The sequence below is a fragment of the Budorcas taxicolor genome, chromosome 10, assembly GCF_023091745.1.
Source record: "Budorcas taxicolor isolate Tak-1 chromosome 10, Takin1.1, whole genome shotgun sequence".
In the NCBI taxonomy this organism is placed as follows: Eukaryota; Metazoa; Chordata; class Mammalia; order Artiodactyla; family Bovidae; genus Budorcas; species Budorcas taxicolor.
Window position 1 is genome coordinate 89,169,783 of NC_068919.1, and position 22,554 is coordinate 89,192,336.

General features: G+C 42.0%; 1 protein-coding gene and 1 non-coding gene across 2 annotated transcripts in view; both read left to right on the forward strand.

The window, feature by feature from the left end:
• NRXN3 (neurexin 3) overlaps positions 1-22,554 on the forward strand; it is a 1,753,959-nt gene that overhangs the window by 1,592,800 nt on the left and 138,605 nt on the right. The window lies entirely within an intron of this gene.
• TRNAE-UUC (transfer RNA glutamic acid (anticodon UUC)) lies at positions 7,836-7,908 on the forward strand. The gene has a single exon. It is a non-coding gene; the product is annotated as a tRNA-Glu (tRNA).

Genomic DNA, 22,554 nt, shown 5'->3' on the forward strand with positions numbered 1-22,554 from the left:
TTGTTGATTTCTGGCCTTAAATTCCCTTTCCTTAGAAATGATTTGCCATCCTAATAGCAAAGGCGGTTTCTAGCACTTAGAGTTTTCAAAGCAATTTTGAAAATGTAATCTCACCTGCTTTCCCTGTCCAATTTGTTTGCCATATTCCTTTCCCAAATTATTTAATTCTTAATTCTCCTAAAACCTAACCTTGTATATATCAGCAAATAAAAACTATAGTAATGGACTGCTGCTGCTTCTCTGTTCTATTGGTATGGATAGAAAATTAACCAATGGCTAATTTACCTGGTTGTGCATATGTGGGTGGGAGTCTTCTATCCACTTTAAGTTACTTTTTTTGTTTTTCTCTAATAACTAAGTTGATGATTCAGACAGTAAAGAATCTGCCTGCAGTGCAGGAGACCTGAGTTTGACCCCTGGCTTGGGAAGATCCCCTGGAGAGGGGAATGGCTGTCCGCTCTAGTATTCTTGCCTGAGAAATCCCATGGACAGAGGAATATGGCAGACTACAGTCCATGGCGTTGCAAAGAGTCGGACTCAACTGAGCGATTAAGAAAACAGCAAACAGTTAAGTATGTTATGAAAGTGAAAATGTTAGTTGCTCAGTCGTGTCGGACTCTCTGCAACCCCGCCAGGCTCCTCTGTCCGTGGGATTATCCAGGCAAGAATATTGGAGTGGGTTGCCATTTCTATGAAACTCTTTATTCCTGGTCTTGACTCCATGATTTATGTGGCTCCATAGTTTGTGATCCTTTGAAAAGAAGATTTTGGAAGATACTATGAGAAGTCACTAGATTGAGAGAAGAAATAATCTCTACGTAGCATCCATGCCCTGGCACAGTGCCAGACACAAGGTGGGGCTCAATTAAAGTTTGTTGAAAGAAAGGAAACTGCATGAAGTGAATGAATGCTTATCTGCAAGAGGGAAGAAGCAGATCAGGGGGCAATGTTATTGATGTTCAGGGTCAACAGAGGCAGCTGTGAGAAAACAGGCTGATACGAAGGAAAGAGAGCTTGGAAACAAGAATCAGAATTCATTTGTAGATAAAATGGTTAAAACCATGACTCAAGGTGGGCTTTCATTTATCAGCTTTGGGATTTGGCTAGGTTGCTTATTGAAGCTTAGTTTTACCACGGACATATGGAGATGATAACATCAACTTCATGGATAGGTTACAATAATACAAGTCAACAGCGTCAGTTGGTGCAACTCAGTAGATTGTTGTTATTGTTATTTTAAATGAGATTCTAATCCAGGTCTCTTTGGCATCCAACTTTTGGGTTTTATTCTTTAATTAGCCATTTGGCCTATGACGGGGCAATTAGCTTCCTTAGGTCTCCACTCTTTCCTCAGCTAACAAATATAAGGGTAGATTCACATTGTCTCCAATGTCTTCGTTTTCCTAACAGCTAACATGACACCTTGCACATCCAGTGACAGTGAATGGATGGACAAATGAATTAGAGGGTGGAGGGGAAGAGAAGTTGAGGAGAAGAAAGCAGAGAGCAAGCAAAAATACTCTGTAATCATTTTGCTGTGAGGACGATCTGTCCATTTCCTGGATTGTATGGCTCACGTCGAGAGAAATGCATAGGATATCTTTAATCTAATTCAAATTATAATGCAAATAATGATTTATTTTTGTATCCCACTCCAGCCCTTTGCTGAAAGCTTTCAGAAAGAGTTCCACAATGAATACCCCTATGTAGAAGATAAAGCACTTAATAAATGTCTCTTGAGTTGTCAAAAACAATCAATGATTCCAGTTTAAGCTAAGGTCCAAGAATGTTCTTTTTCTCTGAAAATGCATCTCTTTCTATTTATAGATGACAGGGAAATGACTTTAAGCAGCACGCATTGCTAGCCAGGCTTCAAGATGGATATTTCCATTCTGCCTTTGACAAGGCTGTAGGAGGGATGGGATATGCTTTCATATCTTCCTGGTGTATGTTTGAATGATTGTAAAAATTAGAAACACACTGAGGCTGTTATGACAACCCTGCCTTTTGAAACCTTCTAATTAAAGCCTTGGGTTGTCTAGAGAGCTAGTTCTGTTAGCTAAATGGAGAATTTAAGGTTCTCCTGTTTTTTTTTCTCATCATCCAGGGATGAGATGTCTGGGGAAATAAATGTACGCCATATCTGTGGTGGCCAGCAGTCACTGAGAGAATTATTTGGTGGAAGTTTGATTGACTTATCTATACAATGTGGCCTCTTCTATCTCTCATTTTATATGCATGTGTGTGAGAGAGAGGGGAAGAGAGGATGCTCATGTGTGTTTACATGTATTAGCTAAAACAGTGAAACTTACATGTTCTGAAACTTACATGTATGCAGATCACCTGTGAGATGTGATTAGCTAGCAGCTTCAGAGTCTATTCTACGCAAGGCTAAGATCAAGCTAAGATAGCATCCCTGACTCAATGGGCATGAATTTGAGCAACCTCCAGGAGATAGTGGAAGACAGAGGAGCCTGGCGTGCCACCGTCTATGGGATTGCAAAGAGTTGGACACGACCGAGCTAGCTAGCTCCCAATGATGTCAGGCTGTAGTTAGTGGATCTCACTTTCTAGAGCCAGGATCTCGTAGGTATTTATAGTTCTTTGTTGAATAGTAGTAGCACCTGTTTATCTATCTCCTCCAAATGATCTCCCCAAACTTAATTCAAGGCTGTTCAAAACAGGAAATCTTGTTAACCCGAAGCATTATGTAAGGGCAAGAGACACCACCCTGATGAGGATTCACCAAGAAAAATATATCCCATCAGACAGTCCTGCTCCCGGTCCACTGACCCACCCCGCCCCCACCCTTCCTCTGCTACATGCCTTCAAGGCAGATGTGAAAAAAAAAGTAGGTAGAATTTAACTTGTCACAATATGTATCCCCGTTTCTGAGAGGTGACCTCCAATGAAAGCAGAAGGACATGAATGATTTTAATCCGCAGTAACAATGGGAAACCAGTCCTGACCATCCTGAGCGGTCTAAATATATGAAATGACAGATTTTTCTCCTCCGCCTCTTCACGTCCTCCTCCCAGATAGTGAGCGAGACACGTATTCATGCACACACAACTCACACTATAATGCACAATGGAATTTCACCCGGCCTTTATCTCCGAGCTGCTGTTCTGATGATTAATGCCCCATTGGTTGGGAAGCTATTCCACCAAAGAAAGACAAGGAGAGGGGAAGACACATGAAATATATCTCTGAGGCCATTTCTCATTATTATTATTATCATTATTAGCTCCTTACTGCCCTATCTATCCTGTTCGAGAATGCTTGATCTATTGGCAAGGGGGAGGGGATGACATTTCAAAGAGGATTTCACGAGGGAGAAATGAACAAGGACAAAGATAGAAATAGACACTTTTTACTAACGAGGACTGTCCTGGATGGGGTTTGGTGGTGGTCATCATTTATTTTTGGTTTTGTTTGCTGATTCCATTATTTTTGTTGTTTTCATTTTAAAGCCAAATATAATAGATGGCTCCATCTGTGTCTCCTGTTCTTCCCCCTCCCCCCCCCGGCATTTATTTGTGCATGTGTTCTTTTGTCTTTATTGAGTCTCTGTCTGCAAGAATCAATATGATATAACATATGCAAATGTTATTCCTGACCACTTATGCAAAAACTGGACAGAATAATTTCATTGTTTTGTAGCTCCCATAATATAATTGTGTCCGTATCCTGGTTGATTTCAAGTTTCTGAAAAGGCTCCTTAAAAAAAAAAAAAAAAACTACTCTATATATGTATTATATAAGCCACAGTGTCTGATTCTCTCCTATTTCTCATTCAAAGAAAGGATGATTGCTAAGTAATTTCTGGCTCTGTCATTTAGGAAGACAGTGGTCCTTGTGTGAAAGATGGAACCATAATAAAAGCACTGTTACAACACATGTGCCTACTGATAAAATAGCAGATTCATTTACCTAGACAGAGAGTACTATCATCTGATTTAGAAAATGCTGTCTTTCCAAAGTTGAGTTTATAAGGGCATAAAATATTTAACTATGGTACCCACATGTGACTTCAATTTTAGTTGGATTTGTATTCAATTAACAAATATTTTAGTAAACTGAGTGTCTAGTATGGGCCACATACCTTTCTAGGCATTTTGGTTATAGAAATACACAAAACAGACAAAAAGTCTCTCTTCTCTGGGGCATATACTCTGTTACTAAATATGGGGTACCTTATGAGTACCAGGCTTTGGAGAAACCAAGGATGAAGTAAAAATGAAAGTGAAAGTTCCTTAGTCGTGTCTGACTCTGCAAAGCGAAGTAAATATATTTCTGCCTTAAATGAACCCATAGTCTGGGAGCCCTCTTAAATATGGTTGAAATTTGAGCAGACTCATTTTGGGGTCAGTTTTCTACAGAACCTCTAGCACACTGGTCTGCTATTACAGTTGCAGGGGCAGCAACTGTCTGTGTTTATACAGGTCAACTCAATTGAAGAATAACAATTAAAGAATAATGTCTTTAATTTCTACTCGAAAGAGGAAAGCAAGCTTCAAGTGTGAACCGTCTCTTTCTGACTAACAAAGATGGCAGTCATAAATCATGTTAAAATAAAATTGTTGTGTTTTGAATGTATTTTTGTCTCCAGGACTCAGGCTATAATATTTATTGCAAATATTTTATTAGTTTGAGATTATAGTCTCATAGAATGTTCAGATTCAAAGAATCTCAGATACTGTCTATATGTTTCAGTTCCACACAATGCGTAGAACTTTAGAGATGGGCCAACCTGATTTCATCAGTCAAAGCCATCTTTCCAGGGGCAAATTACTTGCGCACCTTTTGTAATTTAAACAATAACCATTGGAAATTCCTGGCAGTCTAGTGGTTAGGAATTGGCACTTTCACTGACAGGACCCAGGTTTGATCCCAGGTTGTGGAAGTTGGAGCCCACAACCTGCACAGAACAGCCAAAAAATAAGTTAAATAAACAATAAACATATATTAGTTTGATGCTTTCATTTAATTTATCTAAATAATGCATCTCCATAACTTAAAACTTCACATAACACCCAAACTCCCGTTACTACAGGGCAGAGGCATCATTGCCTCAGCTGCTAGGAGGGGTAGCTGCCGTATTTTTAATAGGTATTTTAATAGGTATATATTACATCTAAATTTACTCTCAATGCAAAATTCCAGTAAGAATTATTATACTACCAACTCCTTCTGTATACTGAGACAAAGCTCTCCTTAAGGTCTTCCATTTTTGTGGATTTTCTTTTCTTTTTCTTTTTTTTGCTTTCCCTCATATAATATTCTCTAGCCATCTCAGAGAGCATAGGAATTAAATAATACATATAAGTGCTTTGAATATTTTGCATTCAGAAATGAGCATAGCTGCCTCTTCCTTCACACCAGCTGCTTATATTTTTGAGATGAGCAAGGATTAGAATAGTCACTTTGGAATTTTTCTGCTATGCAATGTCAGACAATGTGTTTGCATGCCACTGGGTTCCATCATACATTGTTTGGTGATAAAGTCTATTCACTTGGCTCTCAGTTTCTTTCAGCTTTATCACTGTAATATATTTATTAGCTTTCCTTTACATGTGCAAGTTGATGTACATAGTGTAGAAAAAGAATCACTCCACAAGAGGAATAATACATTCTAAGAAGACAAATGAATCTCCACCAAAAAAAAAAAAAAATTAGTGAATTCATGTTGGATATTCCCTGGTAGCTCAGACAGTAAAGAATCTACCTGCAATGCAGGAGATCTGGGTTTGATCCCTGGGTCGGGAAGATCCCCTAGAGAACGGAGTGGCAACCCACTCCAATATTCTTGCCTGCAGAATTCTATGGACAGAGGAGCCTGACAGGCTACAGTCCACGGGGTCACAAAGAGTCGGACATGACTGAGCAACTAACTCTTCACTTTCTTCATATATGGATATAGACACTGGAGGTAGGATTTGATCATGTAATTATACTAAGTATGAGCCAAAGATTACATCTGTTGGAGGAGAGAGGATTGGAGGCCAGTGTGAGCAAATCACAAGTAGGAGGTTTCAGGGGAAATTTAAGTGAACTTGGTGAAGATGTTCCCAAGGTTATTTCTATAGGGACCCATTGCTATCAACATTGCCAACCAGTAAACAAAGATTGCTAGAGGCTCTGAAGTAGATCAAAATAGTTTAAGAGGAGGATAATAACAAAATCTACTCCCAGACCCATACTGAAAACACCATACAGCCATAGAGAGAGCACCTATAACATGTTCTTTTGACTCCAATAGCTACAGGGTAGTTCATGTTTGTTTTTTTTAATTTAGAAGATTTGAGGTGAATGTCTAGACAACTGATTTTTGTTATGTTGTACTCAGCAATATGCATAGTAATAACTAGAGGGAAATATAGATCACATAAAACAAGGCCACTCAAGCCATTGGCAGGAGGGGGATTAAGGTGGTTTGTGCTTGCTCTCTCTCCCCTTCATTTTCAGTAAACTATATTCTTTTGGGTTTTTTCCTCATCCTCTTGGGTATTTTTATAAGAGAGTTTTCCTCTTTCTTCTGTTGTAAACATTTTTCCCATCTCAGCATCCTTCTTAAATTCAAGAAACATTTTCCTTTGCAATGTACAATGAAAGGCGATTATGTTAGAAAATATCAGAGATGGCTTTGTCATGTCTGACGGTGTTAAATCATGTTGTGTCCTAAAGAGCTCGGTAAATGAGGCCAAGGGAATGATTTGACAATTGATCAAGACTTCAGTCGCCTCTCCCAGCTTTCCCCTAAACTCGCTGAGGAGAGAGAGACTCAGGTGATGGGTGAAAAGTATCTTTCCTTTAAAGGACTCTGGAGGTTCTGGCAAACCTTATTTTAGGTTTTGCTTGCAAGACAGAGCCAGCATTTGCAAAGGGGGTCTTTGTAGTCTTCTTCTTTTTTTTTTTTTTTCTCCCAGCACTTAATTTGAATTCAAGATGGTGTGAGGGAATTAAAAGAGGAACATTAATTGCTCAGCAGTTAGTAGCTACTGCCTACTGTATGGAAGGATCTGCATAGGGACAGAAGGGTGAATAAGACAGATGTATGCTACCTGTCTTCATGGAGCTTACATAGCAGGAAGAAGGCATAAAGCAAACTAATTCCACAAGCAACTATTTAATCACAAGATGAGTTCAGTGAAGGAGAGCAAGCTGCTAAGAAAGCTGAAGGGGATGTGAGCTAGTGTTCTGATGTGGCAAGAGTTTCTTGAGGGTACAGTGTAGAAGCTGCACTGTTCAGGATGAGAAGTTAGGTAAGCGGGGGAGGAGAACAAGGCGAAGTATTGTAACCCAAGAGAAGAGTCTGTGCTAAGGCCTTGCTGTAGGGAGCCTGCTGTATCACGTTTCAGGTTTTTAGTCTACAGGTTTGCTCTAAAGTCTTGAAACATACCAGATCTGACCATATTAACTGACCAGGAGGCCACTCTTAAGGAAGCTAACAGGATGAAGCACCATCAGTTACTATGGCAGAGTGATGCAGGGCTGGTTTGAATGAGTTTGCAAAGCTGGATTGAATGACACGCCATGTTGAGTGGGCTTCGTCGTCTCCTGTTCTGAATCCTCTAGATTCCTGCCTGGATGGCGTGCCATGGTTTCCTCAGTGACAATCGGAGATACAAACAATTTAAGCCGAAGCCTCACAGATGCATATGTAAGAATTGATACAAATGCATGCATACACTGTGCTTAGCACAGTTATGCTCAATACATTGAACTCTGTTTGCTAAAGAGTGACCACACACGTTGAACAGATCGTATGTCACAGATGTCATGTCATAGACCCTCATGCATTGTAAAGTCAAGGAACTATCTAGTTGGGGATTTCTCTGGTGGTCCAGTGGTTAGGACTCTGCACTTTCACTGCTGAGGGCCCAGGTTCAGTCCCTGGTTGGAGAACTAAGATCCACAAGCCAAACAGTGCAGCCAAAAAAACAGCAACAACAACAACAAAATTAGTGTGTGTGTGCGTATCTAGGTTTCCAGACTTCACAGCCGTCCTGTATGTCACCTCCTGGTTTCTTTAATAGAACACTAGTAACCAGGAATCAGCAATTGGAAAACATCTAACTCTTCTTCCTGGGGCTTCCCAGGTGGCTCAGTGGTAAAGAATTGACCTGCCAGTGCAGGAGATACTGGAGACGTGGCTTCGATCCCTGAGTCGAGAAGATCTAGAGAAGGAAGTGGCACCCTACTCCAGTATTCTTGTCTGGAAAATCTCATAAACAGAGGAACCTCAGGGGACCGTCCAGGGGAGTCACAAAGAGTCAGATACGACTTAGCGACTGAACACACACACACAATTCTTCTTCCTCCTTTCTTATGCTTTGTCTTGGTGTTTTCTTTTTTTTTTTCCCTTAGTGAAAACTGTGAAGCTCAGTGGAAGTTTTCCTGCAGTTTGATTACCCTCTCTATTTAATTTTGTAATAGAAACTCTGAACCAGAAGCTGAAGATAATGTGCCCAATTCAATTCATATGTCAATTTCTTCTTAATTGTAATTATTTCCCCTAGTTCTTCCCACTCTTGCTGCCCAGGCATAGCTGAGGCTTGGGTGATTATAAGACATCATGCCTACACTGTCAATTATGCCTCCTGCTTTCAGATTAAATTCATTTAATACCATTGTTCTGATTATTAGTAATAATAGCGGACATCTCCAGCCAAAGCTGGATGAATAGTTTTCACAGTCTTTGCCTCCAAACTTAGCATGTTTTACTTTTTTACCCAGATGATTTCTTCTTTCTTTAATGGTGCAGCATGTTCCGTTTACTGTGTTGCATTTAAATGTTACTGAGATCATACAAAATACAAGGCTTTCTTAGACATTTCTTCTTGGTGTGAAGTGATGGTCTATTTCCCCAGGGGTAGTTTTCACCAACTACTGGATGGCAGTGGAGGTTTCTCTTAGTAACAAGACTACGGCTTTGAAGAAGTATTTGAACTGGCAAAGGATGTCTGTTGGCTATCTAGTCTTTCTCAAAAAGGCCCCAGGTTTTCATCCTCAAAAGCACACGTGGCTTTGACTCCTGTGATGACTCCAAAGCGAACACTTATCTTTCTGCCTTTTTACTGAAATATCCCCAGTGCCATCACTAACAAAGCAGCAGCATGGTCCAGCCAACTTAAAAATAGTATTGGCCCTTCAGCAGCATGTTAGTTCTTTCAAACTTCTTTCCCAGACTCAAATCTCAATGTTTTCTGTGCTTAAAACTACATTTGTAATAAGATCACCCAGACAGCTTCAGGAAAAGAGATCAGAAAAAGGCTTGGTGGAGAGTCCAGGCTTTTATTTTCTTATTTTGCACTTTGTGTTGTGTTAGTTGCTCAGTCGTGTCTGACTCTTTGCAACCCCATGGACTGTAGTCCACCAGGCTCCTCCGTCCATGGAATCCTCCAGGCAAGAATACTGGAGTGGGTTGCCATCCCCTTCTGCAGAGGATCTTCCTGATCCAGGGATCAAACCCAGGTCTCCCACCTTGCAGGCAGATTCTTTACCATCTAAGTCACCAGGGAAGCCCCATTTTGCACTTTATTGTTTAGCAAATTAGAAGAAAGCAATGCAGTTTAATTCTGACTATGTAAAATGTTTGTACTTTAAACTGTAAATGTCTCTTAATGATACTGCTTCTGTAAGTAATGCTTCATGGACTTTCTGGTAGAAAAATTATATGATGGTTCCTCACCAGAGTTGAGGTGCCAAGGCTACTGTACTACTCTTTCTTATCCTGGTTTTGTTTTCTCTTGATGGCTCATTGATGCAATGCCCTACTTCTCCTTACCATGAATCACAGCCTCTTAGACCATCAAACTTTTGCCTGTAAAATGAAGGGTGTGTCTCAGAATCCCAGAGTGGGCTATCCTTCAAGGGTCCCAGCCTGTGAGCTCACTCATTCACTGTGCCTTTAGCCTGCCTTCGAAGGCTCTCCTTTTCCTGGTCAGCAGCCCCTTGGCCTCTAACTGTTGATTAGCATGTTTTCAACCTCCCCGCTCAGTTCCCTTACTGACCTCTGTGCCACTGAATCCAAATGCTACTTTGTTTCAGAAGGAACTATCCATTGATCGTGAGTTTCTTTAAATCCCTCCACCTCAAAGTTTACCTGCATCCATGCTCACCTTAGAAGTCCTTCACCTCTCTGTTCAAAATCTTGTGTTCCTGATCCTTCCAACCCGGACTCTTCCCTGGCTTTTTGACATCATTCATTGCCTTGATTTTCTGGTGGTCCCATTGATAAAATCTCTTCAGCTTATGAGTATATCTAGGGCATGAGAAACGCTGGACTGGAAGAAACACAAGCTGGAATCAAGATTGCCGGGAGAAATATCAATAACCTCAGATATGCAGATGACACCACCCTTATGGCAGAAAGTGAAGAGAAGCTAAAAAGCCTCTTGAAGAAAGTGAAAGAGGGGAGCGAAAAAGTTGGCTTAAAGCTCAACATTCAGAAAATGAAGATCATGGCATCCGGTCCCATCACTTCATGGGAAATAGATGGGGAAACAGTGGAAACAGTGTCAGACTTTATTTTGGGGGGGGCTCCAAAATCACTGCAGATGGTGACTGCAGCCATGAAATTAAAAGACGCTTACTCCTTGGAAGAAAAGTTATGACCAACCTAGATAGTATATTTAAAAGCAGAGACATTACTTTGCCGACTAAGGTCCGTCTAGTCAAGGCTATGGTTTTTCCTGTGGTCATGTATGGATGTGAGAGTTGGACTGTGAAGAAAGCTGAGCGCCAAAGAATTGATGCTTTTGAACTGTGGTGTTGGAGAAGACTCTTGAGAGTCCCTTGGACTGCAAGGAGATCCAACCAGTCCATTCTGAAGGAGATCAGCCCTGGGATTTCCTTGGAAGGAATGATGCTAAAGCTGAAGCTCCAGTACTTTGGCCACCTCATGCGAAGAGTTGACTCATTGGAAAAGCCTCTGCTGCTGGGAGGGATTGGGGGCAGGAGGAGAAGGGGATGACCGAGGATGAGATGGCTGGATGGCATCACGGACTCGATAGACGTGAGTCTGGGTGAACTCCGGGAGATGGTGATGGACAGGGAGGCCTGGCGTGCTGGGATTCATGGTGTCACAAAGAGTCGGACACGACTGAGTGACTGAACTGAACTGAACTGAGGGCTTTTCCATCTCAAAACAATAAGCAGGTTCTGTGAACCTGTTTCCTACCCTTGCCATCAGCTCCCTACTCTTACCAGATGAGGACACTCTCTTTCTTTTATGCTTAAATTTCATCAGTATTATACTCTCAACAATTTCCCTTTCTAGAAGAGAATTATATGTTTATTGCAAAGAAAAATCACTGTTAAACAATTTCCAGCTACGATCTCACCCTTCATGTGGAATCACACTTACAAGGCCCTACAAGTTCCCACCCCATGCTTCCTTTCTTTTTTTAAAAAAAATTACTGTTTGTTTCTTTGGCTGCACTGGGTCTTAGTTACAGCACATGGGATGTTGGATAGATAATAAAAAATCAGCATTTCCATAGAGTTACTGAAGAAAATATGAGTTCATTGGTTTCTTATCTTTAGACTACTGCATGCCTGATACACAGTGAGTTTCCTGGTGGCTCTCCTGCAATGCAGGACTCCTAGGTTCTATCCCTGGGCCAGGAAGATCCCCTTTAGAAGGGAATGGCTACCCACACCAGTGCTTTTTTGTCTGTATAATTATATGGAAAGAGGAGACTGGCAGGGTAAAATCAGCCTCTCTCAAAGTTGACTGTCTCAACAGTTAGACAATAGGGTCTCAAAGAGTTGGACAGGACTAAGTGACTAGCTGATACGTAGTTAAGTAAGTTCTGTTCAGTTCAGTCAGTCACTCGTGTCCAACTCTTTGCAAACCCATGGACTGCAGCACGCTAGATCTTCCTGTCCATCACCAACTCCTGGAGCTTACTCAAACTCATGTGCATCGAGTCGGTGATGCCATCCCACCATCTCATCCTCTGCCATCCCCTTCTCCTCCTGCCTTCAATCTTTCCTTTAGCATCAGGGTCTTTTCCAGTGAGTCAGTTCTTCGCATCAGGTGGACAAAGTATTAGAGTTTCAGCTTCAGCATCAGTCCTTCCAATGAATATTCAGGACTGATTTCCTTTAAATGGACTGGTTGGATCTCCTTGCAGCCCAAGGGACTCTCAAGAGTCTTCTCCAACACCACAGTTCAAAATTAAGTACTCAATAAATGTTAACTATTATTATTGTTTTTGCTCTTTTACTCACTCTCTGCTTAGTAAAGTAACAATCGCTCAAAGACACAGTTCCAATATTTCCTGCTTGCTGAGTTACCCACCTGCTCTCCCACCCTGTCTCGCTCTACTGAGCTCAGGTTGATGTCCTTTTCTCAGTGTGTTAGATGACACCACCCTTATGGGAGAAAGTGAAGAGGAACTAAAGAGCCTCTTGATGAAAGTCAAAGAGGAAAGTGAAAAAGCTGGCTTAAAACTCAGCATTCAAAAAGGTGTGATCATTGCATCTGGTCTCATCACTTCATGGCAAATAGATGGGGAAACAATGGAAACAGTGAGAGTTTATTTTCTTGGGCCCCAGTATCACTGAAGATAGTAACTACAGCCACGAAATTAAAAGACATTTGCTCCTTGGAAGAAAAGCTCTGACAAACCTAGATAGCATATTGAAAAGAAAAGGCATTACTTTACCAACGAAAGGTCTGTCTAGTCAAGGCTACAGTTTTTCCAGTAGTTATATATGGATGTGAGAGTTGGACCATAAAGCCGAGCACTGAACAATTGATGCTTTTGAACTGTGGTGTTGGAGAAGACTCTTGAGAGTCCCTTGGGCTGCAAGAATATCAAACCAATGAATTCTAAAGGAAATACGTCCTTTGGACTATTCATTGGAAGGACTGATGCTGAAGCTGAAACTGCAATACTTTGGACACCTGATGTGAAGAACTGACTCACTGGAGAAGACCCTGATGCTGGGAATGATTGAAGGCGGGAAGGGGACGATAGAGGATGAAATGGTTGGATGGTATCACTGAATCGATGGATGTGAGTTTGAGTAAGCTCTGGGAGTTGGTGATGGACAGGGAAGCCTGGCGTGCTGCAGACCATGGGGTCGCAAAGAGTTGGACACGACTGAGCGACTGAACTGAACTGAGCCATGAGTGCGATGAACTTCTGTGCATACTCTTTTCCCATTTCTCAGGCAGGTAGACTGAGGTATGGAACTTAAGAACCTTCGCCATTCTTCAAACCAAGCAGTACCAGGTTCTCTGTTTAACACCAGAGCCTCTGAAGGACCCACCTGTACTGCCATGTAAATCCATAATGATTTTTCAGTCAGGTTCCTAGACCATTTCCAAGTCTTCTTTCCCACTGATATACTTCAAGCAGATATGAATGGGTCATAAATACACTGTCTGAAGATAAAGAAAATTAAACCCATTATATTTTTCTCAATGTTATCAGAGCATTCAACAAACTAGAGAGAGATTCTTCAGAATGGTGATCACTGTGTGTGTATGTGTGTGTGTGTGTGTATACCATGCAGAGAAGTAGAGAATTATATTTATTTACACGGTAAAAGCTGTGAGCTTTTGTTTGAGCTTCTGTTTTAGATGTATGTAGATAGAGAAAACCCAAGAGTTAAGCTATTGAATGAGTTTTACTCTGTGTGTTTCTAGATAGTGGAGGCTATAAAAAAGCAGTATTTATCTGTAGGTGTGTTCTATACTGATGTAATCTATCTCCCTAATTAGATAGTCAATTATTTTTAAAGAGCTGCAAATAAGCCCTATAAGAATGTCATAAATGCATTCCATTTAGAAACATCTTGCAGATAAATTTTATTTTTATTCTTCGTACATCCTCCCGCAGCCTTAAAAGAACAACAAAATATCTTACTACTCAACTAATTCCAGAAACCGATCGTGACTGCCTAGTAGTATGTTAATCGTGGTTACTGTTCCTTCTCTTTTGACATTGTTATTCTTTAGGATAGAAAAGGTGGGTGGTGTGTGGGTCTCCTTGGAGAAATGAACAGTTGGAGGAGAGAGACAAGCTTCTCAAGAGATGTAATGTTATTTTCTTGCAAAGTTGCTCAAGTAATAAAAAGGGGCTTGAAAATGGTGAAAACGCATGATGTAAAAGAAGAATTATTAATAAGAGCACTGTATCTTTTGCTTCCATAGGATCTTGCAGTACGTAGACAGACCTGTCAGAGGCAAGAGGATTGATTAAGGAAAGTGAAGGGATAACTTACGCAGGTTTAAAGGAGCTAAATTTGTACTGTTTGGCTAAATGACAAGTCAGAGAAAATGACATTACGAGTTGCGGATATTTGTAAATGGCTGGCCACAAGGAGAGGAAGGAAGTACTTAGGTAATGGAATGAAATCAAGGGAAGAACTGTAAACTCAGGATCTGGATTCTGTTCTTGACGGTGAGAATTCATTATAAAAGACCTACACTGGAGCTTACTGCTTGAATTAAAGCAAGAGACAAGGATACAGGGTAGAGTAACCTGAAGTTGCTAATAGTCTACTCCGTTCTGAGCAACTTGCTGCCAGGAAGCCTCTTACTCATTTTTTAATTCCTAGGACTTAACACATTGTAAGAACTCCATTGAGAGAGAATCGTGCTCAGCCCAGTAAGAAGAGAAAGGCCACTGGAGTTAGAGAGTGAAGATTTTTATGACATCGCCACTGATTTATTACTGTAGAACCTTAAGCAAGTTATTTAATTCCACTTTATGGATGGGCCTATGGAAGACCTAACAGGGCTTCCCTGGTGGCTCAGACAGTACAGGAGAGCGGATTCGATCCCTGGGTCGGGAAGATCCCCTGGAGAAGGGAATGGCTACCCACTCTGGTATTCTTGCCTGGAGAATCCCCTGGACAGAGGAGCCTGGTGGGCTACAGTCCATGGGGTCACAGAGTCGGATACAACTGAGTGACTAACATTATCACTACTACTTTCACGACAGGATTGATGTGTGGTTTATACAAATCCTCTTAACATCTCCTTTCACCTGTTGAGCAGCAAATGAGCCCACCTCTTCTCCCCACCATCACTGCCATTATCTTGTTTACTTTTGTAGTTTCATAACTGCTTTCCCGGACGCCAGTCTTGCCCATCGGTACAAGTTACCACAGTGGTGTCAGGGTAAGTTTTTGCAGCGGACATCTGCCTACACCATCTCCTAGCTTAAAACCTCCAAAGGATCCCAAGGCCTTCAGGATAAAATCTGATCTTAGAATCATATACTTCATGCAAGCATCTGCTTTCTTTCTCGTTCATTTTATCCCACCCCTCTCCCATAATGCTCTAGCCAGGCTGACTTGCTTGCCAGCATGAATTCGCAAATGAACTTTCGTGTTTTCAGCCATAAACATGCTGGTCTCTATGTTGAGAACGCAATCTCTCAATCTTTTTTCTTCTGGCTAGCTCATGTTCTTCCCAAAACACTCAGCTCAGACTTTACATCTTTGGGGATATCTTATCTGGAATCCAGGTGCCTCTCTCTTATGTTTCCATAGTAATGGAGCTTATCATTACTGTAGTATTAATTCTATTATATTGTAATTGTCTTTTCATATCTGCCTCTCTTAATAGATTTTAGTCTTTGTTTGGACAGACACTTATATTAGTGCCTGCCATTTGGCAGGCATTCAATATTCTTTAAAATAAAAATGTATTGATATATGGATGGACAGATGGGTGGGTCAGATGTAACAAAATACCTGGGATATAAAGGATCATCGCTTAAGATCGTTTCTCTTCTCTTGAATTACTGAAATTAAGGAATGCACTTGGCTATGTCTGGCTCTTATGCTTTCGAATAAATTTTATTCAGAGTCTTTCCTATGTACTATACCATCCACCCAGGTCCACCACATGGGCAAGATAACTGCAATCTAGAGGAACAGCAGGAGGCTAGGAGACCTGGCGTGTATATGAGCACGTATCAGAGAGAAATATAACTAGCGTTGAGGTGAGACTTGAAAATATCATACCCAAATCTTCATTTTTACAACTGGCTGCTTTGTGAATTCTGGGAGGCTGATTGGAAAGAGATGGAAGTGGGTGGCTGAAATGGGAGTAGTAGGAGGGATGAGGGAGAACGAGACCAAAAACCTGCTGTTCCTTTATGCTTGCCTCTCCCTCTCTGGGACTTGCCCACCACCAGCTGTTTAATCTTAAGACACATGGCCAGACACTCCCGCACCCCCACCCTGGACTAGCGTTTGCCCCAAGTCTTGGGTACACTGTAGCATCTAAAATGATCAATCGCTCATTCCAAGAACAGAATGTTAAGATTCATGAAATTCAAGTCCATTCCATTAATAACCCGGCCAGGGCTCTCATTCCGCCTCCTCCTTTGTTTTCCCCTTTGCCGAGTCTCCACTCTTACCCTTTTGTGAAGGTGTTTGTGTAAAGGAGACAAATGAAATTTCAGACGCGGCAATGAATAGCCACCTGAAAGCACACCCCAGGGGCCCTGTGTCCCTTTGCAGCTCTGTGATAAATTGCCATTTTTAGAATTAATTGCTACCTTTTCCAGGAAGTGTTTACTCATGTTCATCTCTTTATTGGTTCACCAGTGAACCTCTGAGACTGAGACAAACTTGCCTTCCCCCTCACAGGAGCTTGCCATGCAAGGCACAAGCACCAATTGGTAAAGCTGACAGGGTGGAGTTAAGTTAGTAAAGCTGACACGGTGGAGACTAGCTCCATGCTGGTCTCTGGAGCATTGAACTTAGCACAGACCAAACCCTCTCCTCTCTCAGACGATGCCTTTGAATTGACTGACTCATTTTTGCTTTCTTTTGACTCCAAGTTCAAATTTCTGTGAAATTGTACTTCAAGCTAGATCTCCCAGGCTCAGGGAAGGAGGACTATTCTTTCAGCAAAGCACTTTTCTCTCCTTGGTCAGATGGCTGCCATGGGCAAGAGCTGAAAGAAAGTGATCTGTTTTTCACGCGCCTCCTTACAGATGTCGCTCAGCCCGCTCAGGTTTACAAAGCAGTGCTGGCACACATGCGGCCCAGCCCTTACTCTAGCCTCAGAGACAGGCTGGCTAAAACATCTGCTTAAAAGATGGCTCTGACCTCCTTACAGATGTCACTCAGCCTGCTCGGGTTTACAAAGCAGCGCTGGCACGCATGTGGCCCAGCCCTTACTCCAGCCTCAGAGACAGGCTGGCTAAAACATCTGCTTAAAAGATGGCTCTGAAGGGCCCACTGTTGGGAAGGAACTTGAGTCTTGATTGTACCATACTTTTTTTTTTAATTTGGGGGATGTGTTGTCTTGGTTTCTGCTCTATAACAAAGTGAAATAAGCTGTATGTATACATATATCCCCTCTCTCTTAGACCTTCCTCACACCCACCCTTTCCAACCTATCTCAGTCACCACGGAGAACTGAACTGAGCTCCTTGCGAGCATAACAGGTTCCTACTAGCTATCAGAGAAGGCAATGGCAACCCACTCCAGTCCTCTTGCCTGAAAAAGCCCATGGACGGAGGAGACTGGTAGGCTGCAGTCCATGGGGTCGTTAAGAGTTGGACACGACTGAAGCAACTTAGCAGCAGCAGCTGCCACTAGCTATCTGTTTTTTACTGGTAACTTCTCTCTAAGTCACAGAGATCCAGAAAGTTTACAATATACTCTTTATATCTGGAATGTCTATTATGGCTGTAAATGTAATATATTTTGTGAGTCTGAACCAGGGGTGACTTCTGACCCCCGCCCATCCCCACTTTAGGAAGACTTTGAGCAATGTATGAAAACATTTTGGGTTGTCACAGTTGGGTCAGGGCGAGTATGCGGAGGTGCTCTTGGTGCATTGTAAACAGAGACCACAGATGTTCCGGCATATCCCATAATGTACATCAACTCTGAAATGTGTAAATCAAGACAACCTCGGTATCCTGCCTGGAATGCTATGAGAAGTACATCAAAAGTATAAGCTATGACTTCTATTCTCCAAGCATTAGGGAGAAAAACTATCCACATTTATTTTTGAGCTCTGGTTATATACAAAGCTCTGTGGCAACTGCAAAACAATGGCATGTCAGTGCCCTCAAGGGATTTATGGTATACTGGAGAAGCTTAAAATTTAGCAAGAAACTAACACAGATATAAGCCCACAGTGAGTTATACTGGAAGGATTTCAAGAAGATTTAACGGAAAAGGGGGAATTTGACCAGAGTCTTGAGGTGACTAAGTGAGGAAGCAGATAGGACTGGTGGTGATGTGTGTGGAAGAGTGGAGAAGGTAGGGGACCTGGGACGAGGTCATGAAGCCCAGTGGCCTGCATTCATTGCCATACCTTCAAGCATGCCCAGCAAAGCCCACTGTAGAAGCTGCTCACATATTTGGAAGATCAGAGAGACCGCTCTGGTTTTCAAGTCTTTTCAGGATAGTTTCTTAGAGTAACTATTTTTGGTATTGAAAAATAGGTAAACATAAAAAGTGGGCCAAGAAATCTAGAACTCCTGTAGGACTTTTAGATTGACACACGTCTGAAAATTTCCATTTTGCCAAACAAGGCAAAAATGACAAGTGGGCTCCGAAAATAGTCTTTGATGCTCCCTTTATTCAGTTTAGCAGAGAAGGAGATGGCAACCCACTCCAGTATTCTTGCCTGGAGAATCCCATGGATAGAGGAGCCTGGTGGGCTACAGTCCACGGAGTCGCAAAGAGTCGGACACGACTGAGCAACTTCACTTTCACGTTATTCAGTTTAGCAGAAATGAGATTTGAGACACACAGACAATTCTATGAGTTTCTTAAGGAAACCTGTGATGTGTGATTTGCTTCTTTCTCTGAGGTTCATCTTGACTGTTCTTCTTTGCCTCCAGGTCCCAGTGGCTGCTGTAGGGGAGTGTGGCTTTAGAGAAGGACTAGGATTGCAAGGGGAGAGTTGAATTCCATTTCTGACTCTCTACTAACAAGCTGAGTGACACTGGGCAAAACTGCCAGTGTAGAGGTTGTGTTGGACTAGGTCATGTCCAGTTCTAACCTTAGATACAGATTCCCGCATTGATTCCCTTGTTCCATTCAAAGAGGTTAGAGAAAGTATGGCCTATCTCAGACACATTTTGTGATCTTTCAGGGAAATGTTGAAATAAGCAGTGTCAAGAGCCTTCTGTTCCCACGAATGGCCTGGTATACCTTATGAATAAACAACACTGGTTTTTGTTACTGGATCTCATTGACAGCATATTTATACAGTCATAACTCTACAGTGTTTCCTGACAGAAATTCTGGAAGGGGGAAAATGACAGTGCAGTTGTCTGCTAACATCTGGGTGCACTTTTTATACATGGATATGGCCCTGAGGAGTATCATTCCAAGGCAGGAATCTAACCTGCTTCATATTTCTACGTAGAGGCTCTTCAAGAAACTGTCAAATGCTCCCCACTGTGACAAACGGGCATCCTAGGGAGCTTACAGAAGTAGAGTTTGGATGCATTTTGGAAGAAATTCCTACTGTCTTTCCAAGGAAAAGACTCCTGCAATATTTTTTTGCTAAAGAGATCAGTATTTTTTTTATCTCTTCTTTGTCTTGACAGCATGGAAACCAGAGACAGAGGCTGGATTTTTCTGTTCCTATTGTCTAATTTGTCTAATTAAAAGCAAATTTTAATTAAAGTCATTCATGTGAACTTAAAGACTAAAAAGTAGGATTTGCTTTCAAATGTCCTGGTCTGACTCAGTTTCTGCAGTTTAGTGACAACTGTGTTAGAAGTACTGATGCTGAAAGCTCAGCCTCTGGGCACCAGTGCCAAATCAAATCTTTGAGATGGAATTTTGGGTAAAATCAGGAAGAATAGCTTTATTCCTTTGCCAGGCAATGGTGAAGCCAGCAGGCTTATGCCCTGAAAAGTTGTACATTCCAACCTGGGAGGATGTGATAAGAAGTTTTATAGCAGTGGTGCTGATAAGAATCAGGATGAGTACAGGGTCTGCCTGCCTTTAATCTGGCCTCGGGGGTCTCCTGATGTTCCCTGAAGAATGCTTCATCAAATAGTCCAATCTTCCTTTTCTTGGGGTTTTAAGAGCTCAAGGATGTAAGATATTGTCTGTGTATCCATTGAGGGGGGACCAGCATCCTGTCCCAAGGCTGAACTATTGTTTCTTGACTGTTCCTCCCTTGTTTCTGCATGCCCTCCCTTACTTGATTAGCAGCTGTTTGAACCTACCCTTTGGAACTCAGGAAAGGTCCTGGAGGGTGAAGCTTATTCCCTACAGACAAGAAACAGGGGACCCAGAAAGGTCCCCATGACCAGGAGCCCCACAGGGGTTCAGTTTTAGTAATGGTGTTGTTTTCTCTGTCGTGAGATTGCCAAAATCTGTCTGGAAACAATATTTGATTGTAGAATTGCTTTCACATAACTTCATTCCATTGTAATGATTTAACTTAGAGGGAAAAAAAAACAAACAAACATTTAATGCACTAATCTTTGCACACTGACCACAACTTAATTCATTCAATAAAAGGACTAGTATGTTGAATCTAAAGTGCATTGAGTACTGTTTCAGTTGACTTTGCACAAGTATTTCCCCAGTGTTAATAGAGAGTTCTGTGATTATTGATCTGAATTTTCTACTGGTTATAACTATCACTTCCCTGAATACAGTGCTTGAAGTGAAGTGAATTTGCTCAGTCGTGTCCGACTCTTTGCAACCCCATGAACTGTAGGCTACCAGGCTCCTCAGTCCATGGAATTTTCCAGGCAAGAATACTGGAGTGGGTTGCCATTTCCTTCTCCAGGGGATCTTACCAACCCAGGGATCGAACCCTGGTCTTCCGCATTGTAGGCGGACGCTTTACCATCTGAGCCACCAGGGAAGCCTGAATACAGTGCTTACCAGGTGCTCTGTGTGAAGCTGAGAGCTTTGTGTGCATGGTGCTATTATTTCCCCAGTTTACAGATGAGGAAGGCAAAAAGTGATAGTGTTAGTTGCTCAGTTGTGTCCAATTCTTTGGACCATAGCCTTCCAGGCTCCTCTGTCCATGGAATTCTCCAGGCAAGAAAACTGGAGTGGGGAGTCATTCCTTTCCCCAGGGGATCTTCCTGAAGGCAACATATAAGCCAAATGATGTGTTGAAAGTCCAGGGGGATGGATGCCTTTTGCTTAATCATTTGTTGAAAAATTCCTTGAGCTTTGAAATACAGAAAATTAAATAGAGTTATTCTGTTCTCTGAGGATGTAAGTTCACGCACTGTAACAGCTTTATCACTATGATTCTCAAATAATTAACATGAGACAGGTGACAAGGGAAAGAGATTGCCTTGAGGTCAAGCAGACCCATGTCTGCTTCTAATATCAAGAGAATCCATGTGACTTTGGCAGAATTACCTTCTTTCTCCATTTGCAGTGTTTTGGAGAAAATTGTAAATACTTTACATAAAGTACCTAGCACAGTGTCTGGCAAATTGCAGGTGTTCAATAAATGTTGCTGGTGTTGTTAGCAAGCTCAGGTTCAGCTGCTTGCCACTCAAGCTAATGCTTGGAGGACAAGTGCTGGTGGGAACAGAAAGGTGGCTTTATTCAGGAGGATGGTAACCTGGGGAGATGGCAGACTCATATCCAAACATCAACTTTGAAGATTCCACTTGGCCATCAAAGTCTTTAAAGGGAGAGTCTTTTGGTGAGGGAGTCAGAGTCTTCCTTACCTTCCACTGTGTGCAGACTTTCTTCTGATTGTTTGGTGGTTAGCTAACGGGGCAGTGCTCCAGGAATCTTGTACTCAGCCTGAATTTACCATCTTCCACCTGGGTAGGAGGGCTTTCCTGGTGGCTCAGATGGTAAAAATCCACCTGCAGTGTGGAAGACCTGGGTTATATCCCTGAGTCAGGAAGATCCTCTGGAGAAGGAACTGGAAACCCACTCCAGTATTGTGGCCTGGGAAATCCCACGGACAGAGGAGCCTGGTAGGCTACAGTCCAAGGGGTGGCAGCATCTGACAGAGCTGAGCCACTGACACACGTGGGTGGGGACCCTAGTTCCTGCAGAAGAATTCAAAGATATTCTTATGCATATTCTTTGAGGAGGAACCAAAACCTTGTCCCACAGCAGCACCATTGTTTCTTGACTGTTTGTCCTTAGGTTCTGCATCCCCTCCCTTGCATGTCATCCTCTGTCCTGCCTTTCTCCTCCCGTCTTCAATCTTTCCCAGCATCAGGGTCTTTTCTAATGAGTCAGTTCTTCCCATTAGGTGGCCAAAGTATTGGAGTTTCAGCTTCAGCATCAGTCCTTCCAATGAATATTGAGTAATGATTTCCTTTAGGATGGACTAGTTGGATCTCCTTACAGTCCAAGACACTCAAGAGTCTTCTCCAGCACCACAGTTCAAAAGCATCAATTATTTGGCACTCAGCTTTCTTTATGGTCCAACTCTCACATCCATACATGACTGCTGGAAAAATCATAGCTTTGACTAGACAGACCTTTGTTAGCAAAGTAACATCTTTGCTTTTCAATATGCTGTCTACGTTGGTCATAGTTTTTCTTCCAAGGAGCAAGAGTCTTTTAATTTCAAGGCTGCAGTCACCATCTGCA